Source organism: Synchiropus splendidus, chromosome 16, assembly GCF_027744825.2.
Source record: "Synchiropus splendidus isolate RoL2022-P1 chromosome 16, RoL_Sspl_1.0, whole genome shotgun sequence".
Taxonomy (NCBI): Eukaryota; Metazoa; Chordata; class Actinopteri; order Syngnathiformes; family Callionymidae; genus Synchiropus; species Synchiropus splendidus.
Window position 1 is genome coordinate 9,751,784 of NC_071349.1, and position 26,257 is coordinate 9,778,040.

The 26,257-nt window shown below is 44.5% G+C and overlaps 1 protein-coding gene across 1 annotated transcript in view; it reads left to right on the forward strand.

Moving 5' to 3' along the window:
- The first annotated feature begins 4,400 nt into the window (after nucleotides 1-4,400).
- LOC128746937 (leucine-rich repeat and fibronectin type-III domain-containing protein 5-like) overlaps nucleotides 4,401-26,257 on the forward strand; it is an 80,773-nt gene continuing 58,916 nt past the window's right edge. Inside the window, exon 1 of the mRNA XM_053844306.1 lies at nucleotides 4,401-5,113. The gene's annotated coding sequence lies outside the window, so the exon portion shown is untranslated. The remainder of the gene's footprint in view (nucleotides 5,114-26,257) is intronic.

The following is a 26,257-nucleotide window of genomic DNA, read 5'->3' on the forward strand; positions in this document are numbered from 1 at the left end:
TATGACTTGCACCTGGTTCTGCTGCTGCGTCTTTTCAATGACAAATACATATCTTTGCGATGACCACATGGTTTCATGACAGTTCACAAAGTTTCGGTTTGTTTACGTGTAAGTAGATTAAACATGGTTGTTGATCACAAATTAAACCAAGAGTCATGAATCAGTTCTATAACTTGAATGGGTCCGTTTGTTTTGGGAAAGTTGGGCCCCGAGATCAAAAAGGTGAGGAACCCCTGCCACAGATGGCAGGTCGGGGCAGATGTATACCATCCTATGGTCTGGAAGGAGAAGATTTGTGACACATAAGAAATGTGGAGTCGCTCTTCTCACAATCATATATTAAGCCTGACTTACAAAGTAAAGGGCGTGCATCCACCACGGTGACTTTTCCGAGCGTGGGTGCGATACATCCCTGCAGAAATGAGGATCGCCTGAGGACTGTTCTTCATGGCAATTAAAATCCCTAAACTTGGAGGCCATTAGTTGATGTTTCTGCCAGTGACGCGTCGCTTCTGTTCCAGCCAAGACTTTTCAATAGCCTTTTCACAGACTAATCCGACGGATGTATCATTCGGCCTGGATGCTTCAAGATGTGATCAATTTCTCAAAACGGTTCAGTCAACGCCGTCAAGATTCCACCCACACGCTGGCAACCTTCACATCCGCTGGTAGTCAACATTGGACCTCATGAAAAGGGCCGACCCCAATGGTTTGTCAAGGAAGGGTGAAATGTTCTTCTGCCCACCGCAGTCTCTTGATCAGGACCCCTCTTGCAGAATAGGTGAGATATATTGGAGACAATCCGCGAGATAGCTAGAAAATTTTTCAATGGATTCCATGGAAAATTCAGGGTGGGTCAGGGAATAGGTGATTGTATTTTGGTGGTTCCAGGTCCAGGAAGTCTCAACCATTTGAGGTCTTGAGTTACCCGAGGTGTAGGCTCTGCGAAGATGTGCTCCCACCAAACGCAGAATCCAGCCACGTTTGCTGGATTTGGAGTGGGAGATGCATCTCAACGCGTGGGTAGATTAATCTTAGCCCCAACCCTGAGCTAGGGTTATGAGGGAAAAAACAAGATCTTGGATCCAAGCGGCTGACATGAGTGGCAGGTGCCTCCCTTTGAGATAGGGTGAGCCACTGCTTCTCCACTTTCAAAGGAACCAGGAGGTTCAGGCACCTCATGAGGATGCCTCCCTTTGGAGCTGGGAGGAGACCCAGGGGCCGACCTAGGAACAGGTGGAGAGATGAGATGTCTTCACTGGCCTGGGAGTGTCCCCCAGTCAGGGCTGTTTTCTGCTCCTTTAGACGCTACTGTACCCGCGACGATGGGGGATTAGCTTGAGTTAGCGACCCCAGAATCTCAAAATGCTACTTAAATATCCTCCCACCATAGGTAAAAGACCTACAATTCTTCACCTCTGATCAACCATGTTGACTTCCCTCCGACACAAGCCCCGTCCTCAGCTTCTGTCGCTGAAAGCCAATGACTACTCAGGTGCGAGATGCGCAACAAGTGCCACAGAGTAGCGTCTGGTGTGAGATCACCTTTTCGCTCTTTGACCCACCATCTGTTCTGCTGCGTATAAACATGGTATCTTAGTGCCTCACTCACCACTGCTAACAAGTCCCAATATCATCCGCAACCTCTTCTGACATCACTTCATTTCTGGATGGGGGCTTCACATAATTGCTGACCGGGCGCCTCCGCAAGCACTCATCTGTGTGCAAAAGGATTTCAGCCAATATGACCTGCTGCTGTCGGCAATAGCTATAACACTTAATCAATAAGTTGAGCCGTAATGACAGACGGCCAAAGCCCTGGCAGGTTATGCTGCTATCGACACTTCCGCTGTGCTCTTTTATCAGACTTCTCCCTGCGACAGGATCTTATTGCGTAATGTTTATTGTGGGGAAAACCTTGATAAAACAAGACAAATAAATCAATAACATCACGCCAGTCATCTTTGCAGGGGTCGCAGGAGACAGCGGTGCTCTTCCGTCCGCCACCTTCACCGAGTCACCCCAATCCTCTTCGCTCTTTTAGGGTGTCTTCCTCTACCCCCAGCCGTCCTGCTGAGGGATTATGACTAGTTATTTGTCAGTAAATATTAAGAAAAGATTCAACTCTGCAGGACAATGCCGCGCATCAAATCCCCGCTCAAATTGGCAACGGCATGTCTACTCCTCTGATCACTGATCCGAGTCTCTTGGTGGGGATTTCCATCCAGCCATCCAATTATTTCAGTCTCACCACTGCTTACAACACGGTCCCCTGATGATCGGCCGATCAATGCACTGATCGGCACGGCTGCAAGCCGACAGTTTTAGTGGCTTAGAGTGTCAAGAGTGGTGGTCAGCGACTGTTTGTGACTGCCGCTTGTTAAAAGCAGGTTGTTAGCTACAGCTGCACAGTCGTGTTTATGCTTCGGCAAAACACTCTCATTTATGCCACACTGACTCCTAATAGTGATGCAATACTCGAGACACATTTAAGAGTCGAGAAAGCCAAGAAGAAATTGGACTGTTTGACCATACCTTAGCTAGACACGTGTCTTTATCTCATCCGTTGAGTGCTGTTAGATTTTTGCAGATTGTGACTGTAACTAAAGACACTGAAAGTTCCATGGATTTATTCCATGGAAAAACCTTGCGATTTAGTCTTGGAAAGATGAGGAAGCATCTGCTAAAGAGAAGGCGCCCAGGCAGAACCTTCATGGTCAGTGGCGGTGCTGCAATTTCTTTCATTTCCAGTCTCCTAAAACATAACTTCTGTTTTCTATCCGACCAAAAATTAGACCGCAACTTATAGAAAATGAGGTCACGTCCTGGTCTCTTTACTAGTTCAGCCTGAGAATCAGAACTTATCATAACTATAGCGACAAATGAGTGCGCAAGTTGGAAATATGAACACAACTGTTGCTTTTATTTTGCTTGCTATGTTCATTTTTTTCAGTGGGTTGTATACAGTACAAGCTTTGATGTGCCACGCCATCTTCTCCAAGTATAGTGAGCATTAAAGCGTCACCTATCGGCCTGTCATGGGTACTACATCGCTTTCGCTGATTTTGTTTTGTGAGACAGTTGGCCGTCCTTTGTTGTCATGAACATCAAAGGAACATTCAAGAAACTGCTTTGATGTTTTTTTATTTTACCATATGTGGCCAAAAATATACTTCATACTTGCAACTTCTAACTTGTGGGCATTTTATTTTCTACCCAGATTGGCGCATGCATCTTCCTCTGTACTACAACACGCTGCACTTCTACACAAATGACGGGTAAAAGACTGGATGGAAATTTTGCTTTTTGTGAGAAGGGCCTTCAACAACACAACTTTGAGAGAAAGTGGACCCAAAATGAGCGCACTTGTGAGGTTTGTCCGCACACCAGTACCAGTCAGGACCACTATACTTGTAGACAAAAGAGTTGCATGACTCTCGGTGAAGACGCAAGCGATGTGTTCTACACATTCACTGTACCAACATTTAACCTTCATTCGGTTAGATGACACACAAGCAGCCCACAGGAAAGCAGAGGTTGTTTAGTGAAAGAAGCCTTGCAGCAATTTAGTCTTCTGATTTTATTATGGTGGTTTTCCCTCTGTTACAATGTAAACTCTACAATGTTGCAAACCCACATGTCTGAGCGCAGAGCCGTCCAGAGGAACACACAGGGTGTCGGCTCCGGCGCTCAGTGAGCTCAGGAACTTCCATGCAGCGTTTCACTCGCATCAAGCCGACGCCTTTACTGTGGCGCATGGCGCGGAAACGAGCGATTCTTGCATTCAAAATAAAAGCATGTTAAAGCGTGTCACTTACTGAATGTACATTTTCAAACGCAATCCCGTGCGTGAGAAGGTGTTGTTAATATCGATTAGAACTAAGCATATTATAAAGCAGAAATCCCTGTTATTCAATCATTTTACTTTGATGTCAATGCATAAAACAATAAATTCGACAGTATGTTTTTTTTTTTGTCTTATCGCAAATCTAATAATTATATTATCATTGAAACTGAAGTAATGTGTACTTCAACAGAACTGTGGGGAATTCATAATATAGAATGTATAATTGAATTAGCTGCTATTTGAACAAGTTGAATTAGAAAATACAGCTGTTATAGATTCGAAAGGGAAAAATAACTATTATTATTCTCATTTTGTATTCGTCATGAAAGGTCGTCTGCCATTTTGTTGTTAATTATTAACATCTCTATCAATTCTTCTTCAATTCCTCTCCACTTTCATCTTAATGTATTTATTGATGACTGAATGAGGACCACCACAAGCGACTTCATGCGTCCAGCGGTTAGTCGTTTTATTTTGAAGCGTCCACCCGGATGTGGTCGCGTCCGCGTGCGCCCGCCTCACCGACGTCTCGCCTGCTGCGCTATCTGGATTAACGGCGCAAAGAAGGCGACCGGCGCGGAGAACGGGGATCAGGGGACTGTCCTGCTAAGCTTGCGGTGTTATTGACCGGACGACAGCTTTACTGGAGCTTGACCTGCTGCGTTGCCTTCGCCTCTGGTTTACTCCAATTTATTGTTTGACATTTTCTCGACTGCAGAGGAGAAAGAGAGTGAAGATCCCAAACCTCCGACCAGGCTCTGTTATATTACAACCAAGAAATAGTTTCATCCACATTAAACTGCACTTGTGTTTTTGGAATAGACTTCTCAAACCGGCTGGATTTGGTTTCCCGCATCAGTAGGAGAGGTGGAGGGCGCACAGTTTGGGCAAGAGGTGCGGGAGAAGCAGGAGATTCTGGGGTTGGGTAGGTTTCCCAGCTCCCCTTGGATGGGATTCCGACCGCAGCCCGTGGATGGCGGGATGAAACCTGGAGAAAGAGACGCGGATTGAGAGAGGAGGGAGAAGAGGAGGATGTTGTCGGCTGCTGTGAGAATACAAAACGGACGCACCCCGCTGGAAGAAAGGATTGAACTCTAAACCCGAGCGGAATTTACAAGAAGGAATCCGTTTTTTTTTTCTTCTTCTTCTTCACATGGGGCACATTCTTCGGGTTGGAATCTATTATGGAGTTACAATGAAATTCCAATGATGGTATTTGGAGACATAATTGCGCCCTGACGCTCGAACCCGGCGCTCCGGAAAGAGGTAAAGTTTTTGTTTCAAATGCGCATCTTCCACTTCAGTGTGTGTCTTCTGCTGTCCCGAGTGCGACGGAATGGTGTCTCTGAAACGTCCCTGCGACGGGTTTTAGTTTGAATTACAAGGTCACAAATGAGCTCTGTGTGTGTGTGAGTGAGACGCGCGTCTTTTGGATGCGCTGCACATATTTCTGGATGATGCGCGCGCGTGTGCGCAGGGCAAGACCGCACCTCATAAACCCATCCTCACGCGGTGGACGGTTTAAAACCCTGGTTGCTTGCGTCCTACCCCTCTAGTTGTGTGTCCGTGTGCTGAAGCAACTCCTGAAATGCAATACAGGATATGTGATACCAGAAACGTTCTCCCTGGCGTTGAGCTGCTTCCTCTTTTAGACTGTTAACCAGTCGGTCTGACGACTAAAAATGACGCATATTATTAACGCTTGTCTTGTGTGTGGGTTCAGTGCAGAATGAAGGTCGGACAGCATCGCATTTTTTATGCGTATTTGAAAGAGCTGAAGCCAATTTTGTTCACTTGTGATATACCTGCACATGTCGTCAGAAAGGGACGCTGTGGGTCTCTGACCATCAAAACATCAGCACAGACTCAGAGACATAACAGGCATCTTGAAATTACAATATTATTATTATTTAAATACCACTTCCATAAAGTGTTTGTTAAGCTTTTTGGACCTGAATTTTGCAGGAATTTTGAGTCAGAACACGATGTCACTGGCAGTATCACGACATCAGTCCTGCACAAGCAACTCAAGCTAATTAGCATTAGCGGAAACTGAGTTGTGCTCACAATTGTTTTGCAAACGTAGTTGCTCAGGCTAGACCAGAACAGGACGCAAATGGTTGCTTCATTCAAAAGTGTGAAGTTGCGTGTACCGGTTAGCACTTTTGCGACAATTAAAAAACAATTTTCTGTAAAAAAAAAAAAAAAAAGATGCTACTTAGTATGCAAATTAGTTATCAAAATGTGTGCTGAAATTATTTATTTATTTTGTCCTTTATTTTCTACTCCATGTTCTTAGTGCGCCGGTACAGGAACCGTGTCCGCGGAATTTCCCAAGCTTTTGTGCTACTTCCTGGTCTGGCGATGAATGTGTCATAATTGGCTGACATGCACTTTTATTGCTTTTATTTGCGTCACACAAAAATCATTATTGCCTTCTTAATAGACACTTTTGCACCACAGTAGATATATTTATTTATTTATAGCAAAAAATCAGCGTCAACAAACCTTTACCTTTTACCTTTACGGAATGAGTCCAGGGCTACATCCTGCTATTAGACCAGGAAGTAGAATAGAACTGCTTGACAAATGTGGTCTTATAGTAATAGAAATGTTTGGCTGTAGAAAGTCATTATTTTATCATTATTTTGAATTATGATTTATGTATGAAACAGCTTTAAAATAAAATTTTAAAAAACTGATGCCATTCTGCTGGTGACATTCGGTACTTGTGGGCACCTGATCCTGAAACTTCAGTGGTTTGTATTTGAAGAGCTCTGGAGAACAAGACAATCCACATCCATGCTCACTTGTGTGTCCATTTTTGGGCACCAGATTTGACTTGGGAACATGTTTTTCAGTCAAAGCAAAGATAATTCAAAGGGTCAGAGTGACCCCCAGAGCAACAGTAAAGAAGACTGACATCACATCAGCTGAGCTTTATCAAGGGCCATTTGTATTCAGGCGGAGTAAATCATGAATGGCCGCTCTCTCGTCGAGCCTTTTTGGCCATTTCGTCCATCAAGGAAAAACGGCTCTGACTCAATCCTTTCCGTGATTTTGTGCCGGTACAGTAGCTCGCATTGATTGATCAACGCAATAAATGTATGCGCACGAGCCACTCATGCCGCTGTTAATGGCCCGTGGATATGGAGGTATTATGCAAATGCTCCCCTGCTTGTTGGGGAAAGAAACGAGGATGTCTGAATGAGGCAGAGAGAGGAACTGTTAGTTTCCAGTCCATCTCGGTGGTATTTAGGCTCCGATTCACGTCTGAAAGGTTCGGTTTGCCGTTCCATTACATCCAAAATGAATTGCTTTCAGACTGGGCTTGGATTTTAAGTGTGAAAGTTGAATTATTCTTTCATTATGTTACCAGTGGTCCATATCTCTGGGACGTAAAAGGTGACAATCTATTAGATAACCTTGCAAAAACAGTCATATTACTTCAATCTCAAAACAGTCTTTTGACAAAATATTGGAAGATCTATGAACAGCTAATTTGAAGAGCACACATTTCGTAAATAAAGTACAGATACACACTGAAAGACTGAAGGATATTCTTTTTTTAAATTTGGAAATATAATTTTTTTTTTTTCAGTATAATCTGTGAAAAACACAACTCCTAAAATCATGTTGTTGCTCACATATACAGGCTCTTTCCACAGCACTTTGACCATGACCACACTCATGGTTTTCCCGTTGTTGGTCATAAATTGTTCAAGGTTTATCTGTGCGAACAGGTTCGCACAAAGAAAAAAAAAAATCAGGTGTACAAGAAGGTCCATCCTGTTGGAACCAAACCACTGCACACTCTTCGAATGCTGGGCATTAAAAAAATAAATAAATATCATGTAACTTCCTCAAAAAGTAATTATTATATTTTCAAATAAAATACAGAAAAATTAGGAAAACATTTAAGTTATTTTCATATCCTTCAGTATTTCAGTGGATTCATGCAACAACAACAACTTTAAAACTTGTTTCCCATTTAAAGCAAGGCACAAATCTAAGAGCAAATATCATGTACGTTTATAAAAGGCACTATTAAATTGATCAGTAATACAATTTCATAGCAATAATAATATGTGAACCAGGGACCACATTCAGTTCTCTCGTGGTTGCATCTTTGTGCAGTACTTCCTCCACTCCTGCAGGGGTCCCCAGCGTAACCATGAAGGAGTAGACAGCCTCCAGAGTAGCACTAATCCAATTGGCTTAGAAATGTCGCCACATTTTCTCTTGAAATTTCAAATGAAACATCAATATGTACATGCAGTTTTTCTCCTCAGTTTGTGGTAATTTTATGTCTACTTGGAGTACTATTGCGAAACACCTCATTCGCTTTTATTTTACACACTTCTGTGGCTCTTAAACAATTTTGTTCAATCGACCTCGTGGTCACTTTTAAAGGTATTCAGTCTTTAATTTTAATTTTCTACTGCTGTGTTTAATGCATTCAAACCAAGTTATCTGGTAATGGGTTCATCGAAGGCCACAATGAGAGTTTGTGGAAGGCAAAGCTGAGGTTGACTATTACATCAGCTGCAGGACAGGGGTCTTGAGAGGCAGCAAGCGGGGCTCTTTATTCTTCGTCGGGGCAGCGGGATTTGTATTCTGCCCATCTCTCCCTTGCCCTCTGTTTATCTGTCTCGCGCTCTCTTTAGCTATCTGACAGAGGGCTGCAGGATCCTGTGGTGGGGATGGTGGAGCTCTAATTCAATTTATTCCACTGCTCAGAGACAGACAGAGGGAGCAAAGGAAAGGCACACGGAAAGATAAGCAAGGGGATGGAGACCACAGATGTTAGGGAACATTTCCTATTAGTAGGGAAGCGCTGGCTATAAAAGGGAGGCGGCATGTTGCAGTGACATCTGGATGGGAGAAATCCTCTGTATGGAAATGTGGGCCACCTTTAACAAGGGCTGAAGGTTGGCCATTTGTTTCGATGGAATCGGAAACTTCAACTTAAATAAAACACTCTCTTTCTGTCCCGCCTGCTTCATAATTCATGTGTGTGTGGAAACCAATCAGAAGTTACTCCACAGCTGACTCGTGCCAAGGCGGGATTAGTCTTTGACTGTTGGCGCTGGTAAAGTTAAACCCATGGTCTTTAATTACTTGGAAATTGAATGGTGTGGCCAGGAGAGTTTCTGCCAAAACAATAGGCGCTGGTCGCCACTGAAGCGCGGCCAGTCCACGCTATGCTCGGCCCTTTTAAGCGTTGGCTGCAATCCAGCCGGTAACCGAATTGACTCTACTTTACAGGTGGTGGACGAGGCGGCGTGTTTTGCTGTCGTGTACGATCACCCACAAGTGACCAGAACTTTACACCTCCATGCTTGTTTTATTGCTCCTAAAATGAAGGTGATGAGAATTGTTGTGTCGGATTTCAAGAGAGATCATGGCATTTTTTTGAATTCGCACCCAGCAGGGAGTCAATCCAGCCTCCGGGGCTCGCCAAATTCTGTTGGAATAGAGTTTGTACAGACTATTTTTTTTGTCTTCTCGGCTATAATCTTTCAAGCTGTCATGGTGTCTCCCAGCTTAACACGGTCAACAAGGACTAATGACCCGCTGCCTCTGCTCCGTCGGACACATGTGGTCACCCTAAACTTCGACTGGTGCACTGCCTGACAGTGTTACCCCTCACCAGGAACCAAGATTGCCATGGTTTACCAGAACAAGGGCTTCTTGAGTCACACAGTTTTGTCTTCAGAGAGCTTCCTTATAGGAACTAAATCTAGCGTGTGCTTTGTGTAGTGATGGCAGAGATCAAGTGGGGCGAAGAAGAGAGTGCAGACAGGGCGGAGACTTGGAGGGAAGAGTAGCACCATGAGTGAAAAGGCAGCAGTTTTATAGGACAGCTCTGATGTAGGGTTCATAGCTGTGGAGTTTCCAAATACGCCGTGTGGGTGCAGGTTTTTGTTCCAACCAGAGAAGCAGCACCAGACTTTTGGGGGTACAGTTTGACACCCCTAGCTTTGAGAGTCTGGAAGCAGAGGAAGAGTCAGGGGCGAAGATACTGAGGTGACCAGGTATATGAAGTTTAAGCTTGTTTAAAATTAAATTTATTTAAATTTATTCATTTATTTTGTTATTTTTTTGACGCTGCTCTTTAAAATTAGACTTTATTTAAATGGAAATATTTCAGTTTAAGTAACTGAAACAGATGTAAGACACAAGTTGTGAAAATGCTGAAAATATCCAACACAAAATTGTATTTAAAAGTATCTTCTGTTTGCTGTAAAAGCCAGTTTTACTGAATGACTATAATGAATCAGATGCTTGGTTTTGTTTGTGATGCTGCGTGGACCGGGCGAAGCGAATGTCAGTACCTGCTTTTCCCGTGACACGTCTGCCACCGGACCTTGTGAAGCGAGCTGTGCTGTAGCATTGCACGTCTGACGCTGTCAGGGTGAGCGGCTGGTGACATGACAGATGTGTAGCATTATGTGCTATAATGAGCTGGTTTTCTGGACAGCAAATGTGGGTGGAAGTGACATAATTCAGCAGAAAATACCGGCCCGATGCCTACAAGTGTCAATCTGTCTTCAGGTCAGTCAAGTGGGCCGCTCCCTTCATGCACTCATGTGAGCACTTTAGCGACTATTTCAAGAGTTATTAATCCTTAAAAGGCCCTGCCACTGTGAGCAAATACTGGAAAAAAAACTGACAAATAATGCCGCAGATAAATTCGCCTGTTTATTTCCTGCAATGTCTCATGTAGAGGGTGTTCACTCATCTTTTTCTGAGACAGTTATCAGTGTAATGGGCTACATGTTAGTGGTAATATTGTGTTGATCACTGCCACAATGGCATCGATAGGTGAATATCTCCCTGCGTCCATCCATTCATCCTCTTACCTGAGGTCCGGTCGCCGGGGCAGCGGTTGAAGCTAAGAGGCCTTCTAGAGCAACCTCTTTAACCTAAGGGTGGAGACAAACCGCAAAACGTATCTTATAGTTTAAGCTGTAAAACTACATTAACTGGAGCAGAGAAACTGGCTGAGTGTTCGAGAAAAATCCAGTGAACGACTCAATCGCTGAAAGATCGAGGAGATTAGTGGACCGAAATTCTCGCATAATTTTAAACAAAAATGTGGGTGTTCATAGCTACGCAGTTTAAACTGACCGACCCGCTCGGCGACCTTATTACGACTCTCCCGGCAGGAATAGTTTTGTCTGCATAATTGCATTGAATCAGATATTAAAGCAGAAGAATGGGAATCAGATGTGCTTCAGCGAGTCTTTCAGCACCATGGACAGCTCCGCCAGCGCCAACACGGTGATAGACTGCGACTCTCGTTTTTCTCGTTATTCACGCGCACCATTTATGTATTTTAATAATTAATATCAATTTTTACAAGGCCACTTTTTAAAAATAAGCAATAGATGTGTAGCAGTGGAGAAATTTAGATGTAAATGCTGAGTATATCCGAGATTAAATGGAGCAGAACCATATGGAACAGTTTCGCCAACACTCTCCCTCCGTTTCAGCGTGTCTCACAAATCAAAGCTGCTGCTTATCGACAATCTCACAACACAAAATGCCACAATTTGTCCTCCATTCAGGCGGAAAAGACCATCTGATTGTCCGTATTGAAGAAAGATTATGATGTATAATGCAACAATGGGAAACCTTAAAAGACCAATGGGGGGATCTAAATGGTTCTCTAGCTTTCTTAAAGCAGATAAATGAGGGGCTTAGTCTGCTTTGGAATGATTGTATGAATGTTCTGAGTAAAGAATACTGTGTAATCTTAAACTTTACAATCAATTCACCCTCACTTTCACCTTCTTCTACCGCTTATCCGGGGTTGGGTCGCGGAGGCAGCATTCGGAGCAAGGAAGCCCAAACTTCCCGGTCTGCACAAACCTCGTCCAGCTCTTCCCGGGGGATTTTGAGGCGTTCCCAGGCCAGACCGGAGACATAATCTCTCCAGTGAGTCCTGGGTCTTCCCCGGGGTCTCCTCCTGGTAGGACATGCCCAGAACACCTCCCCAGGGAGGCCTGCTAGGGGCATCCGGATCAGATGCCCGAGCCACCTCAGCTGGTTCCTCTCGATGTGGAGGAGAAGCGGCTCCACCCCGAGCTCCTCCCGGGTGACCGAAATCTCTAAGGGTGCGCCGAGCCACCCTGCGGAGGAAACTCATCTCAGCCGCTTGTATCGGCGATCTCATCCTTTCGGTCATAAAGCTCGTGACCATAGGTGAGTGTGGGAACGTAGATCAATCGGTAAATCCAGAGCTTCGTCTTGTGACTCAGCTCCCTCTTCACCACGACGGTCCGATACAGCGACCGCATCACTGCTGCCGCTGCACCAACCCGTCTATCAATCTCACGCTCCCCTTTTCCCTCACTCGAGAACAAGACCCCGAGAAACTTGAACTCCACCACTTGGGGCAAGAACTCTCCACCGACCTGGAGAGAGCAAACCACCTTATTCCGGTCGAGAACCATGGCCTCAGACTGGAGGTGCTGATACTCATCCCTGCCGTTTCACACTCGGCTGCAAACTACGCCTTGGGGTGGGGGACAGGTGTCTCACGGCGGCCGTGGCTTACGGGCCGAACAGCAGCACAGACTACCCGGCCTTCATGGAGTTACTGGGAGGGGTACTTGACAGTGCCCCAACCGGGGACTCACCCACGTAGGCAATGACAGCAAGACTTGGACAGTTTGTCCATAACAAACAATGAATTCAACAACTATAAAAACTGTAAATTTCCTTTAAAACCAACCTCAATGGAAGAGTTCTTTAAAAACAACCCCAGTCTACATGTTTAATCTTGCTCACAATTTCTCTGTCAAAACACAATTTTATTTCCTCCTTCCACAAACAAAGTCAAATTTGCACGCCTGACCTCGCAAACCTGATTAAAAATATCAATTTTCTACGCTCGGCACATAATCAGATTCTTGACGGCAGGACAAGAAGGTCATCAGTGATGAACAAACACCGTTGTTTTTTTGGAGCCACTGGGACCTGTGCAGATTAAACGCTGCATTTAATTAAGAGGCTTGGGATCAGGAAGTCAGCGAGAAGTCTTGGCCCGTGCCATCAGTAGCCACATTTAGCTTAGCTTGTTAGCGCTCGCCATCTGTTCACATACAGATTAGGGCAACACGGAAGGCGGCGGCGCTGTGGGTGGATTTCCACTCGCTGTAGAGGCTGTCAGTCACTGGAGTTCACCCCAATTCCAGTTCTGATCGATGGACACCAATAGACCCAACACCCCTTCTTGTCAATGGAGGTCTTCTGAAGTGTCCCACCTTTCACTTGGTGCTTCATCTTTCAGGATTCACAAGACTAAATGTATGACTGTGGCACCGAACAATGCTGGAACAATGCCTTTTTGTGCACGTGCTGTCAGGTGTGCACAATACCAAATTTTTATTTATTCATTTCGGGGCTCATTTTTGCATGCATTACATGCTGTCGCCCCATTGCCACCGTGCCTCTCCCACATGAGGTCAGATCCAGTCACTGAGTGTTTCTTTCTCTCATTCTTGATTATATGTTTCCACCTGTTCGCACTTGCTCATCCTCGCGTCACTTGCCTATGTGTCACTCTGGTCGTGTCACGATTCAATCTCATGAGATCTCACCATCTCACTGGGCAACTTTTACTCATACATTTCGCAAACCAGAACACAGTGTCAAATCTCCTCTAGTTAGCCAACAATACTGGCTATCAGTCACTGAACTGGGCATGAGATAAATGTGAGACGCCAGCACTTGCTAGTCTGTCATTGAATGGGATTAGCTCATGGAAATATTGACATGTCTCGATGCGAAGGTGTCCGTCCGTCCCTGAAGGGGCTTCTTTTTTTTGTCTCTGGTAATGAGCTGTCGTTCTGACAGTCAGGAAGGCTTGATCTCTCCGACGCCCCCGCTGACTCACACTGTAAACCCACGCGGGCACAAACATCATTACACCGGCAGACAACCGTGAACCACGCCGTGGAAAAGAGGATCTCAGACATTCTTTAAAGAAGCAATTATGTCTTACAAGAACAGTGTTGTAGAGTAGAATGATACGATTTCGAAGGCACTGTCTTTCTTGACGGTGGAAGAGAAGAACCAGTGAGCTGGCGACTTTATCATGCAAACACAGTCATTCTACTGAAGTTACTATTCATATTGTTTTAGTCATGGATTTATTGATTTTGACACCCTGAAAACACACAGATTTTTGGGGGGTTTGCTGGGGCTGGGTTTGCATGTACTGTATTACCAAGGCTGCTCAATACATGGGTGGGCTATTACATTTCCAAAATAAAGGGGCCACAAAGTCACTGAACAATAGAAATACAACATAGAAATAATTTAAAAGTAAAGAAAGAAAATGAAATTTTAGGCCAATAAAAATATCAAAAAATTAAAATTCGGAATTGTTATGATTTATTGTGTTTTAGACCTCATGAAGGGCCGTATGAATATAGGATGTAGGGGCCTCATGTGGCCCCACACTTTGCACAAGACAATGCAAAGTAGTTTGGGGTAAATTTGGCAAGTTGTTTATTTATTATTTGTTCTGAAGGAGGTTTTGAATTGTTTGACTGTGGGATGGTGATTGTACTGTAGTAAGAAGGACAGTTCTTCACGGCTCTCAAAAAAGGACAGGCTCTGATGGAGGCCCCTGGCCTGCATGAAACTCTGGAGCATCTTCACCATTTCCTCAGGCACAACTGAGGAACGTCTGGCCGCCTTGTCAATAATGACGTCCCGGAATATTCAGGAGAGTCTGGAAAAACAAGGCAGCAGGCTTTGAAATCTAAAGCTTTATATTCATTGTTTTTTTTTTTTTTGTTTAATCCCTGTTGCTTTCGTGGCCCAAGCATCTTCATCTTTGTTTGATTGTGTCTCTCCAAACTGCTGCAAACCAAGAGCGATTTGAAGTGGGTTGCTCCTGTTTTAATTGTACAAACAATCTCAGTAAATCCCACAGCATTCTGGAGAAACAAGTGGGTGGCAGGAGTGTTAGCGACGCCGCGCATAAACTCTTATGATAAACGGAAGAGTGGAATGTGATGAGTTTTGAATTGTAAATAAGATCATTCTGTGAGAAACTGAAGTGCATTTAAACAGGCAAAGTTAAGTCCAAGGACATGCAGCAGGGTTTAAGTACAGTGGGATTATTCCGTCATACTTTCAGAGAAGCCTGTAAAAGTCTGCTATCTTCACCTCCAGTGTACTTATCCACAGAAATCACCTGCGCCCGACGCTGCCTTGCGAAAGATAAACCCACTGTGATAAACGGATAAGATGCGGAGAGTGCTCAAGTGTGGATTTAAATAAAACACAATCTTCAATGCTCCTTTGCTTTACACACTCAGGCGGCGGATACTCACTAAATCTGTACTTATGTGGGCAAGGGTCCGCATTCACACGCCGAGCCACAGAGTGGGCTGACCAAACCAAGCACGCAGTTACCGCGGCTGACTTCTGGGAATTGCAGCGCGCCGATGACTCAAAGATTTACCAGCACGGATGCTAAAGTCAGCACTTTCACCAAGATAGAATGGTTTGCTGCGGCCATTTTGAAGCACTTGCACACGCTTCCTGTCAGGCTGCGGAGTTGCTCCCCGCAATATCAGGGGATTTCTATCTAAATTTAATGGTTAAAAAAGCCTGGATCAACACCCGGGGGGGATTCTTTCCACCCTCAACAACAACAGGAGACTGAAGATACTTTTACACAGGACAGCTTCTTGGATGCTGGAGGAGATGCTCCGGTGTTCTGCTTCACTTTGTCCCCGATATTTTGGGGCACATCTCCAAAAAGAAACAGTGATTTCAATGTGTTGTGCGACTCCGACCATCCAGTCGGAGTTGCACAAGGATATTTGTTTGTCATCGAAAAGTCCAACCAGCAGCAGAACCAGGTGCAAGTCATATTCATCAAATTTACTTACGAAAATTTGAAAAAAATCCACTTGATCCAAACTGTTGTGAAAATTGGAAAAAAAGAATACAATTCTGATAAAATAAATATAATAAAAGCACATCTAAATATCATAAAATAAATATGACTTATTTAAACTCCAAAGAAGATATAAGTGAAGTGTTAATAAAAGTATCGCCATAAAATCTTCTAATTCATTTTCAAAACTGCGTCAACAGGTGCTTTTATGAACAGTTTTTACTGTTGGGGGAGGAATCACTGTCTTTATCTTTTTTCTTTCCAAGAACTTTGTTAGTAACTATCACAGATTTGCAGCTGTCAAGTCAATGCAGTGACTCACTACTGCCACCATATGTGGCTTATGTATTAAAACTGAGCATCTCGCGACCCTCAAGGTCCAAAGGGGTAAAATAAAAAAAACTTTTAGTGGCCCTATAGGAGGCACTCATGGCCCAACCTTGGGCCCTGAACCTAGGGTTAAGAATCACTGGTTTAGAGATGATTTTTCAAACACATATGCTAACTGTTGTTCAACTGGCATCATTGGTTACAAATAATAAAAGCAGTTCTGACCTTTTTCGCCTGTTTATATGTATATAAAATAAACCTTTGCGAATCAACAAAAAAATTGCGTTGCGCACAGTATATAATTCAAAAATACCGTAGCTATGTGGCCTGCATTTCCAGTGTCTTGTTGGTAAAAGACCATCAAATAATAGCCTTTTAATAGCCCAAAATATCCTAGTCAGCTGCCGAACCATCACCTTTTTTTCAATCTCACCCAGGGAAGAAAGGCCTCAGCAAAAATGTAAATCTCTTCCAGCCCGCACTTGTGGTCCTGAGCTTTGAGACTGAAAGGTCGAGTCGGTCGGGTGAGTTTTCTTGACTCCCCCTGAAAGAGCTAAGAGAGAGGAGCCAAGTCATCCAGAAAAGACTCCTCTTCTTAGGATGCCTCCCTGGTGAGGTGTTCCACGCGCCTCTTTGCTGGGGCTGCTGCCCCGCCTCGACCTGACCTCAGAAAAATAACCTTCAGACTGAAGCGCAAAAGAAACTGTGGCACCGAAATCAGTCCAGATGGATGGATCCAAAGACAGATGCACTATGTCATGACATCAAAGGATCAAAGGACATGCCACCATCTTCATTATACAGTCTCACCCAGTGAGAGACTGCGATTCTGTCTTGGTATTTTGAAGCAGTTTCACAATTTCTGCATATTTCTACACGTCTTCATGTACTTCTGAATATAGACGCCAATATGTCATTTATCAAGTCAGTGTGAATGAGTGCCTGAGTACTAGAAGGCCTGCAGCCTGAGCCAGGACTTTCTAGGCTGATGTGTGTTGTGTTTACTTGCAGCAGGTATAGCCTAGCGTACAGTGAGTCACAGCCTGTGACCCATTTGAGCAACGCTGCTCTGCATGACCTCATTCCGACTGCACAAAAAAAAGCGATACCTTGCAATTGCAGCTGCTACAGCAGGGTTACAGACACTGTCACCTTTTTATTCAAAAGGCGCCAGCTTTTATCCCTTTGTACGTGTGCTTCTGCTTTGACTTGAAAAGAGCAGGAGTTCAAGAGAAAACTGCTTATATGATGAATGAATAAAGAAATAAAACAATGCATGTGTGTGTGGTGGGTCACACAGAAGGTCACACGCTGGTGAGATAAGCTTGTTAGCAGAGCTTTGGTTCAAGCGGAGTGTCATGTGCTGTAGCGGGCGGTCGCCAGCAGAAGTTTTTGTACCTCATTTTGTCGGTTTAAAACTGCAGAAAACGGTGAAATGCAGAGGGACAGTGAGGTGAGTCCAGCAGTTCCTCACTGATCCTCCACACCATGCACTTGACACTGAGACCAATACCACACGTCCTGATGCGTATCCGACCCGCTAGTCCATGTCACAGCCTACACTCGAGTGTGATCATTACGTCCTTATTGGAAGCCATCTGGGTTGGCTGGCTTATGTGCATATCTGGAGTCACCCGGTATAAATATTCATCGCCTGGCTTTAAACTGCCATGAATATTCATTCTGCCTTCAGGATGTAGACGGGTGGAGTAACTGTGATTTCAATCGGACAGGCGTTTAACGCCGCCTCTTTTCCTGGAGCCTGGGAACACGCGCTGAGAGCCTCTCGGTGTTTCCCCGCAGCTTCGTGGTTCTTATCATTGGTGGATGTTTTTCGGGGGGAAAATGTTTGCCTGCGAGATAAAGGCAGATGGAAAGTTGTCTTGGGATAAAATCAGCCAAAGTTTTGTTCTGAGTTTGAAACTGCATCAGACTGTGTTCTACTTATCCAGAACTCTCGTTCATTTTACACTGCATCCAGTTTGTTTCCCTGCTGAGTCATTTTGGGCTGTTGAGAGCATTTGTTTCCATGAGATGCTGCTCATTGTATTGAAACCTCTCTATATTTGATTAACTCAGCAAAAAAATGTGTTTATGTTTTGGTTGGTTTCAATGACGCCGAGAGATTGTGCTCACTTCATTTTGGGGTGTTGAGCAATGTCAGGTGTTTCTGCAGAGGGTTTCCCACTGTGCTGCACAGGAAAGGCCTTGGCAGAAGTTGCAACATCAGATGTTTGCAACTCAAAATGCTACTACATTGACTGAAACACTGAAGGGTGTTTTTAGCGCTGTGTCTTTAAGGCGACCAAAACTGCTCCCTGTCTTGACTACAATCTCACTAAAAGACTTCACAACAGCAGATGTTGATCTTACTGGAAATACTGATTCATATCTAGCTCCTCTTTCACAAGTCGATGTGAAACTACAGCATCATGGAACGCACCGTCGTTTTTGCCTACGGTAAATGAAATGAACCTGAAGACAAAAAGGACGGTAGCACCTGAAGAAGAGCCATTGCAGTCCAGTAATGACCATTAAATTCCAACAAACTAGGTCTGCGACCTGGAACGACTGAGGATTCGTACCCTTCCAAATCCTAGGAGGCAGTGCTTGGCTGCACTGAGCCAGCATTAGGGCCGAATTTTGTGTCATTGTGTAAACGTCCCTATGGTATTCAGAGACACTGGCCCCTGCCTTCTCTGTATTTCCCAGGTTGAACGTAACCCACATATTTTTAACACCAACACGGCTGCCTTTCTGTTCTAGTTACATTGTTAGCTCACTTGATGCCTACCACAACTTAGCAATGGGGCTTCAAACCTAGTGAGGGCGAGATCCATATAGCGGCCAGTTGTAAGAAAAAAGTGATCAATATACACCAATACTTGAGCACGAAGCATGTTAGCTACATTAAACTAGCGTGCAGAGCACACACAAAAACACAAGAGACTCTATATCGATCTTGCATTATTAACCGTACATACTTTTCCCGCTGTGTTCTATACCATGTAGCCACGTATAGATGCACAACCAGCTTGTTTTGTTGCTGTTCTCAGAAGGTTGCGTGACTTTCTTGGCGTACGCTGGTTAGCGGAGAGGAAGAAGAACAACCTGGACCTGAGTGCTTTATTAAAACTCACCAGAGATGAGAACAAAGCCTCCTTGAAGAATTGACATGAATTATTCACTCTAGAGAGGGAAGAGACGAGGAGATGGCAGGGAGTCAGAGGCTGAGTGAAGGGGAAAACTGGGGGTCAAGCATTTAAATCTCTGGTCTTCCAGCTGGAACATGGGATCGATCAGTAGAATTTCCGATCGGGTTTCATTTCAGCCAACTATTCTTTTGTCAGTAGAGCTGCAATGAAGTTCTGTTGTTGCTTGTGCTCTCACCATCTCGCTGTAAATCTCCAGCATTACATCGCCCGCTGATGTCGAAACGTCCTGTAAAAATCCCTCCTCAAACCCGCCGCAGACTAGCAGCAGCATCAGTGCTGTTTTCCAACACAGACGCACTTCATCACCCAGATGAATGCGTCCTCTTTTGTATGCTGCCTGTGATGCAGGCATGCTGAAGCACCTGAGAAGGAAATGCTTTATATTTATGATGATGAGAGGAAATATATTGTCAGGCAACTACTTTGTATGTAAATGCCTCATTACAGCACACATCGATGCGTTTTGTAGTTTGCAGCGACGGTCGGCGGCGGCGTTGTGCGTATGAATAAAGTTCATAAAATCCAGTGTGCTGGAATAATTGCTCACGGCTTGCTGAGCTGGTGTCAGGTCGACCCGTGTTAATGACACGTTGGCATTGCTTTAGTACCTTTGTGTACTCGTCCCCACTGTGCGGTTCCTCGGCGTGAAGCTGTTGAAGTGTTATTTCTGTCGGACCGAAGGTCTTCTCTTCTGTCCTTGAGCCGTGTGCAGCTTCCAGAAACATGGACCTGAGTGCAGGGCTTAAAACAGTGTTGAGAATTGTCATAGTAGCTGCATCTTTCTAGTAAGCTAAAAGTGTCAAACTCAAGGCTCTCGGGCCGAATCCGGGCCGCTGGGTGATTTTATCTGGCCTGCCAGAGCTTTAAATCCAAGAAGAAAGTGTTCAATATTATTATTCTTAAAAAAAACGAAAAAAAAAACTGAAAAGACAGTTTGTAAAAAGCAGATAGATGTTTGTGCTTCAAGTAGATTTCATTTAACATGACTTTTATTAGTTTAACCACATAAAAAAAATAATGACGTCACATGAAATATATTGTTTGATAATATATTGCTTTAATTTTACACACAACTATGATTTGGCAGGAGGCTAGGGTCCATCCAGACCAGAACCTCCTGCCACAGGAACAGCTTCTTCCCCTCGGCCGTCAGACTGTTGAATTCGTGAACAGCCTTTGTTGTTTATTTTATTTTATTTTATTTTATTCCAAAACACTGTCCTAGTTGGTGGGATCCACCATGGCAATAAATTTGATTCTGATTCTGATTCTGGTGAATGTATATAAATATAAAGACAGTATTTTTACTATCTTTAATGGCACTTCAATATCTATTGTTTTATTTTGTGGTTTTGTCTGACGGCCACAGATGGGCAGGCCAAGGGTTGCATGCGGCCCCGGGGCCACACTTTGCCTAACATATTCTGAATATTTTAACTTAAACAAAATACAATAAAAAGTCGGTAATGTATGGAATAATTGAATTCAACTTAAACTTTCAGTGCAACTCATATATGAGAGCTAAAATAAAATATGCTTCAAAATAGCTAGCATTAGCGATGACTGTGTTTCTGAGGAGCACTGTGGCAAAGGAAAATAGTCGAGGCTGCTCCCAAAAAAAGACTCAAAGCAGCTCCCGATTCTGATAATAGAGGGATGTTTACTGTAGCGTCGAGACGCTGAAATGCTGTAGGGCTGCATCCACCTCCTCTTGCAGTCGCTACCCTCGTAAGCTTCTTCTTTTTCTCGTCCTGCACAGTCCGTTCAGCTGAGAGGACAAATACTGAAGGAGGGAACTCATTTGTCATCCCCTCGCCAAGATCCTGGTGGCACGCCGCGAGATGGGCTGACGGAGGGAAGTAAGACTAAATGTACAAGCGGTTGTACAGCCAAATTGAATTTCATCATTAATTCAAGAAGACTGGCAGGGATGGTGCGAGCCTTCGCCTTCGCCGGCGGATCTGAGAGCCTTTGAACCGCGCCGTCAGATTTCTAATACAGTGCTTCCTAATGGTCTCCTTCCAATTCGACTCGCAACACCTTGGCTTTTTATCTTTTGATAGTTGTATGTCATCACGATCTCTTCATACCAATATCAATAAAACAATACTTTGCCTTTGCTTCATGAATAGAGACCAGTAAAATCTTTCAGGTCAGGAGTGTGTTCATCTTCCTCCCTGCTCACAACCATCCTCTTTTAGTGGACATTAACATAAAATATATTATTCCTGGATTTAAAATCCCATTTGTCAATGGTCACTTCATTTTTATGCCCTTTTTCTGGAACCACTCAGGCAGAGATGGCGCTGTTTAATATGGTGGTTTTATTGAATGGTGCTCTGCTATAAAATATTATGTTAATTTCAAGGGCTTTTAAATTCATGTTTGGTCACTGTGCAGACTTTAAGATTTTTTTTTTCAGCTAAATACACAACTTTCTGTGCTAGAAATGTGTTTTGTTTGGCCACGCCCCCATTTGTTGGGCTTGGCCGGTGCCCAGGAAGCAGTGGAAAACAATCGGCTGAAACCCAAAATAGCAACTGAAGCACCAGGAAAAGTCATGATATGGTCTGCTGGAGTGAACAATCTGATCTCCAAGTGGGCTGAAGGTGACGTGCAGGAGGTCAGTTTGACAAAATGTGACTTTTTTTTTTCTGATCTGTCTTCAAAAACCTGCGGGGGAACTCAGCTGCTTGTTATCTGTTGGCAGCTGTTTCCCTGGAAATAACAAGGGGCCAGTGCAACCCAAGCACCTGGTTCAAGACCCGCTCACGCGTCAGATGCTGCCCAGACCAGGTAACCGAGCAACGTGAGGAATGGAGGCTGAAGAAAACAAACAAATTAGAGCTAAATCTCTGAGGTGGAATTTTAGGAGAGCAGAGGAGCTGAGGGGAAAATCGGATCGAGTGTCAGCAGGCAGGAAATGGGGAAAGTTGGTTTTGGAGCAGGAGTGTCCGGCTGGAGGTCAGACTCGTAACTGTAGCAGCAATACGTCACACCGGAGCGCTGAAAATTGGATCAGAGATAGCAGACGGGGCGGGCAAGGGTTGAAGGAGAGTAGGAGAGGAAGATGAGAAAAAATAATGGAGGGGTGAGGAGTGCAGGGGAAAGGTGGATGGAATGAAAACTGCGGTCTCAAACTGAACTGAACACAGCAGACAGCTTAAGTAAAGGCCCTCATTTTTTATTCACTCATCTCTGATTCAGTTCAGCTTCCCTCGCCCACCAGGGTATGTTTTTTGCTCGCGACTTTCTGGGGGCTTTTCTAGCTGTGTCTTTTCCAGTTGGACCATGAGTGGTCCTCGAGCACTTGTGACCCTCAAATTCATGAGAAAAAAATCAGATCTGCCCATTGTTTTCAGTGTCTGATGGGGCAGTCATTCACATCCATGAGAGTCGCTTCCTAACCTCCTCATGCCACGCAGAGTGCCGGTTCAGCGGCTTCTCCGACTGCAGCATTAGACCGGTAAACACAAGGTTTGTGCAGTAGCCTTCAGCCTTGATACCTTTTGAAGGATTATTTGGTGGTTAAAAAACACACTAAGACTTTGTTAGTTACTGTGATATCAATGGCCTTCACTTTCACCTCACCTTCTTCTGCCGCTTATCCGGGGTCGGGTCGCAGAGGCAGCATTCGGAGCAGGGAAGCCCAAACTTCCCGATCCGCACAACCCTCCTCCAGCTCTTCCTGGGGGATCCCGAGGCGTTCCCAGGCCAGACCGGAGACATAATTTCACCAGCGAGTCCTGGGTCTTCCTCGGGGTCTCCTCCCAGTAGGACATGCCCGGAACACCTCCCCAGGGAGACGTCCGGGGGCAGATGCCCGAGCCACCTCAGCTGGTTCCTCTCGATGTGGAGGAGCAGCGGCTCCACCCCGAGTTCCTCCTGGGTGACCGAACTCCTCACCCTATCTCTAAGGGTGCGCCCAGCCACCCTGCGGAGGAAACTCATCTCAGCTGCTTGTATCTCGATCTCATCCTTTCGGTCTTTACCCAAAACTTGTGGGAACGTAGATCGATCGGTAAATCGAGATCTTCGTCCTGTGACTCAGCTCCCTCTTCACCACGACAGTCCGATACATAATAAATGTATAAAATTTGTCTGCCACTGTGAAATTGAGTCTCACTTTGCTCTAAAATTTTCACTAAGTCATGTTGAATATATACGTGGCCAAACTATTATGTCACCATATATACGTTAAAGTTGACTATCCCTCTGTTTTGCGTAAATCCAAGCACTCACCAAGCAGCAACAATAATCATTTTTTTCTTGCTTTTTCAAATTGTCCATGTCTGATTGCCATTTTTATATCATATTTTCAAGCCTTTTTTGCGTAAAAGAATGTGTAAAAATATGCTTGTTACTTTTATTTATTATATATATATATATACTACATAAAATATTGAAATGGAAGTTCAAAATGTCGGGTGTAGTTTGGGTGGTGACTAAGATGCGACTCAGATAGAGAAGTAAACCCTTAATTGTATGTGACAAAGACTCGAGGTGTACTGCTACTCCTTGAATACCTTTGTTTAACCTTTGCGTAACCCTCCTGGAAGTGCGTCGTTGCTTTTCACACATCGCTGGTTCCTCACATGCTTCTGCATCACGGGCCACCCGTACTTGTACAGTCTCCCCCTCGGGGGTTCAATCACTCAAAGGTCAAGCAAAATGGCTACCTTACCAGGCCCGTCCCAGTTGTGACGCCATTTGACTCGGAGTCACAGCAAGTTCACGACGGCGCTCTTATTTCATTTAATCCGAGCTCTCTTATTCCGGCAGTTAGTGAAGTTTGGGAACACTTAAATGAGCCACTCTTTCATCTCATGCTAACTTTTTGTTAAATAATTAAATCAAAATGTTTTATACATTTCTCCTCCGTCTCATACACACCCCCCCACCCCCACACACACAAACCATTTAGGAGCTGTCTGTACAGCTCAATTCAGTTCTCAGTGGGCAAGCTGGGAGTAGCTTCACAGCCAATTTTCTAAACACTCCTACTGTGCGAGTGTGTGTTTTTGTGAGTGTGCATGACTGTTTGCTAATGGGAATATGGTGGTGGATTGACTTTGCCAGCGATCCTCTCCATGTGGGTTACGAAGACGTGGGCTTGGAGACAAACAGGACCAGACACTGGAGGGACAAGGACAAACAACACAGACGTTGATGTGGCCATCTGATACACCGGCACGTGGGAGCGCAGATGCGACACACACTTGGAGAATACCAGAACAAAACACACATCTGACAAGTAGCCACTTCCAAGCGCACGTGCTCAGACATGTGATTGTTATTCATCTTGGCACTGAACCACAAGCTCACACATGAGCTCAATAAAGGGACGGGCGGGTGTGCTGGGAATGTGTCTTCCTACTGAGCCTTTATCTGGTGTGACGACTAAAGAAGTGGGAGCTGGTGGACCTCTGCACTGGTGATTCCGTGTGTGGCTATTTTGAATTTACCCATTAACTTATGGTCTCTTTACTGCATCACTGTATGAAGTATGAAGTGTGACCCGTTTCTGGGTTTATCAGCCACAGAAAGTGAGTTCATCTCAGTGCAGCTAGTTCAAGGTACTTGGGCAGGTTCCCTAGAAACGGTGGTCAGGAGTTTTGGATTACATTTCATCTTTTGATCAAGAACAGCCTGTTCACCATGTTACTAATACTACTAGTCAATTGACATAATGGAGAGACACCATGACCACCCGCCGTGCGTTCATGAGGTCACCCACACCTCCTGAACCGCCTGATATTTTTAAAAAATGGTTCCCTCTTACTGCTTCTCATCCTCACATGAGATTTGTTAAAGGGATCTGTCTATTTTTTCAGTTGAGGGACTGTATTTTAGAGATCATTTTGCACCTTTAATGGAGGTTCAGTGAATGACAAATAGGTTTTAATACACTATCTCACCCTGATGTCCTGAAGCCTCATACTACTTTGTTTTGCTCCACGATCTTCTTCAGACGATGAGCACCTCCCGAACAACTAATGGAAAAACAGCGGTGAGTGATGCTTCCTGGTGATCCGCAAGAAGAGCCGGAGTTTCTTTGTCTGTTTCCTAGTTTTGTATCAGCTAACAGAGGGGTTGGTTAGGGTTGAAACTAATGGCTATTTTGACACCCAACAAATCTACAACTACAAGTAACTTCCGACTTCCGACCTGCACCCGTACTTACCACCACGGCCAGGATTTTTTTATTCAATGTCTGGCACCGCAGCACGTAGCAGCCTTGCAAACGTACGACAGTTACGGCAGCACAGTATCCCAGCATCTCTCTCTCACACAGAGATCTACCACTACAGTCGTGCCTATAACCCTCGCGTCGGCCATTTTGAATGGCATTCGACTTGCTTACGTCCAGTCCGACTTACGACCGGTTAGTCGGAACTGATCCCTATAAGTCGGATGTTACTTGTATATTAACAGTTATTCTACTGATCAAATGACGAAGTGATTTATTCATTTGGACTCGGCACACTGCGGCATCACTGGTGGGCAGCTAACCAGTAAGTTAGCAAACGTTGTGAGTCAGTCGGAACACAAAATATAGTGTAACCCAGATCAATTGAAGTCTATTTCCATTGATGTGGACATTTGTTATACGGCAACCTGCCCTGCTAAAACGTGACGTCGTTTTCCGACAAAGTTCGTCCGAATGTGGATGTCACATCGAGCCATTGTTCTGACTCCTATCCACTCTCTCAAACGTGGAACTCAGTGTCGCCTTTTTCCCTTGTCATTTGTCCCAGGAAGGTGTTTGAGCCGTCGTGCCTCACATTGATTCATGTGAACCAGCAGAGTGTAACTGTCAGCCTTGCACGTTCACACTGTGACAACAGTCCTAAAAATCCTTTGTAATGACTCCAACGTCTTGTTCCTCCACTGATATCAAGATGTGAAAAATCATTACAAGCTCATATTTTGCCC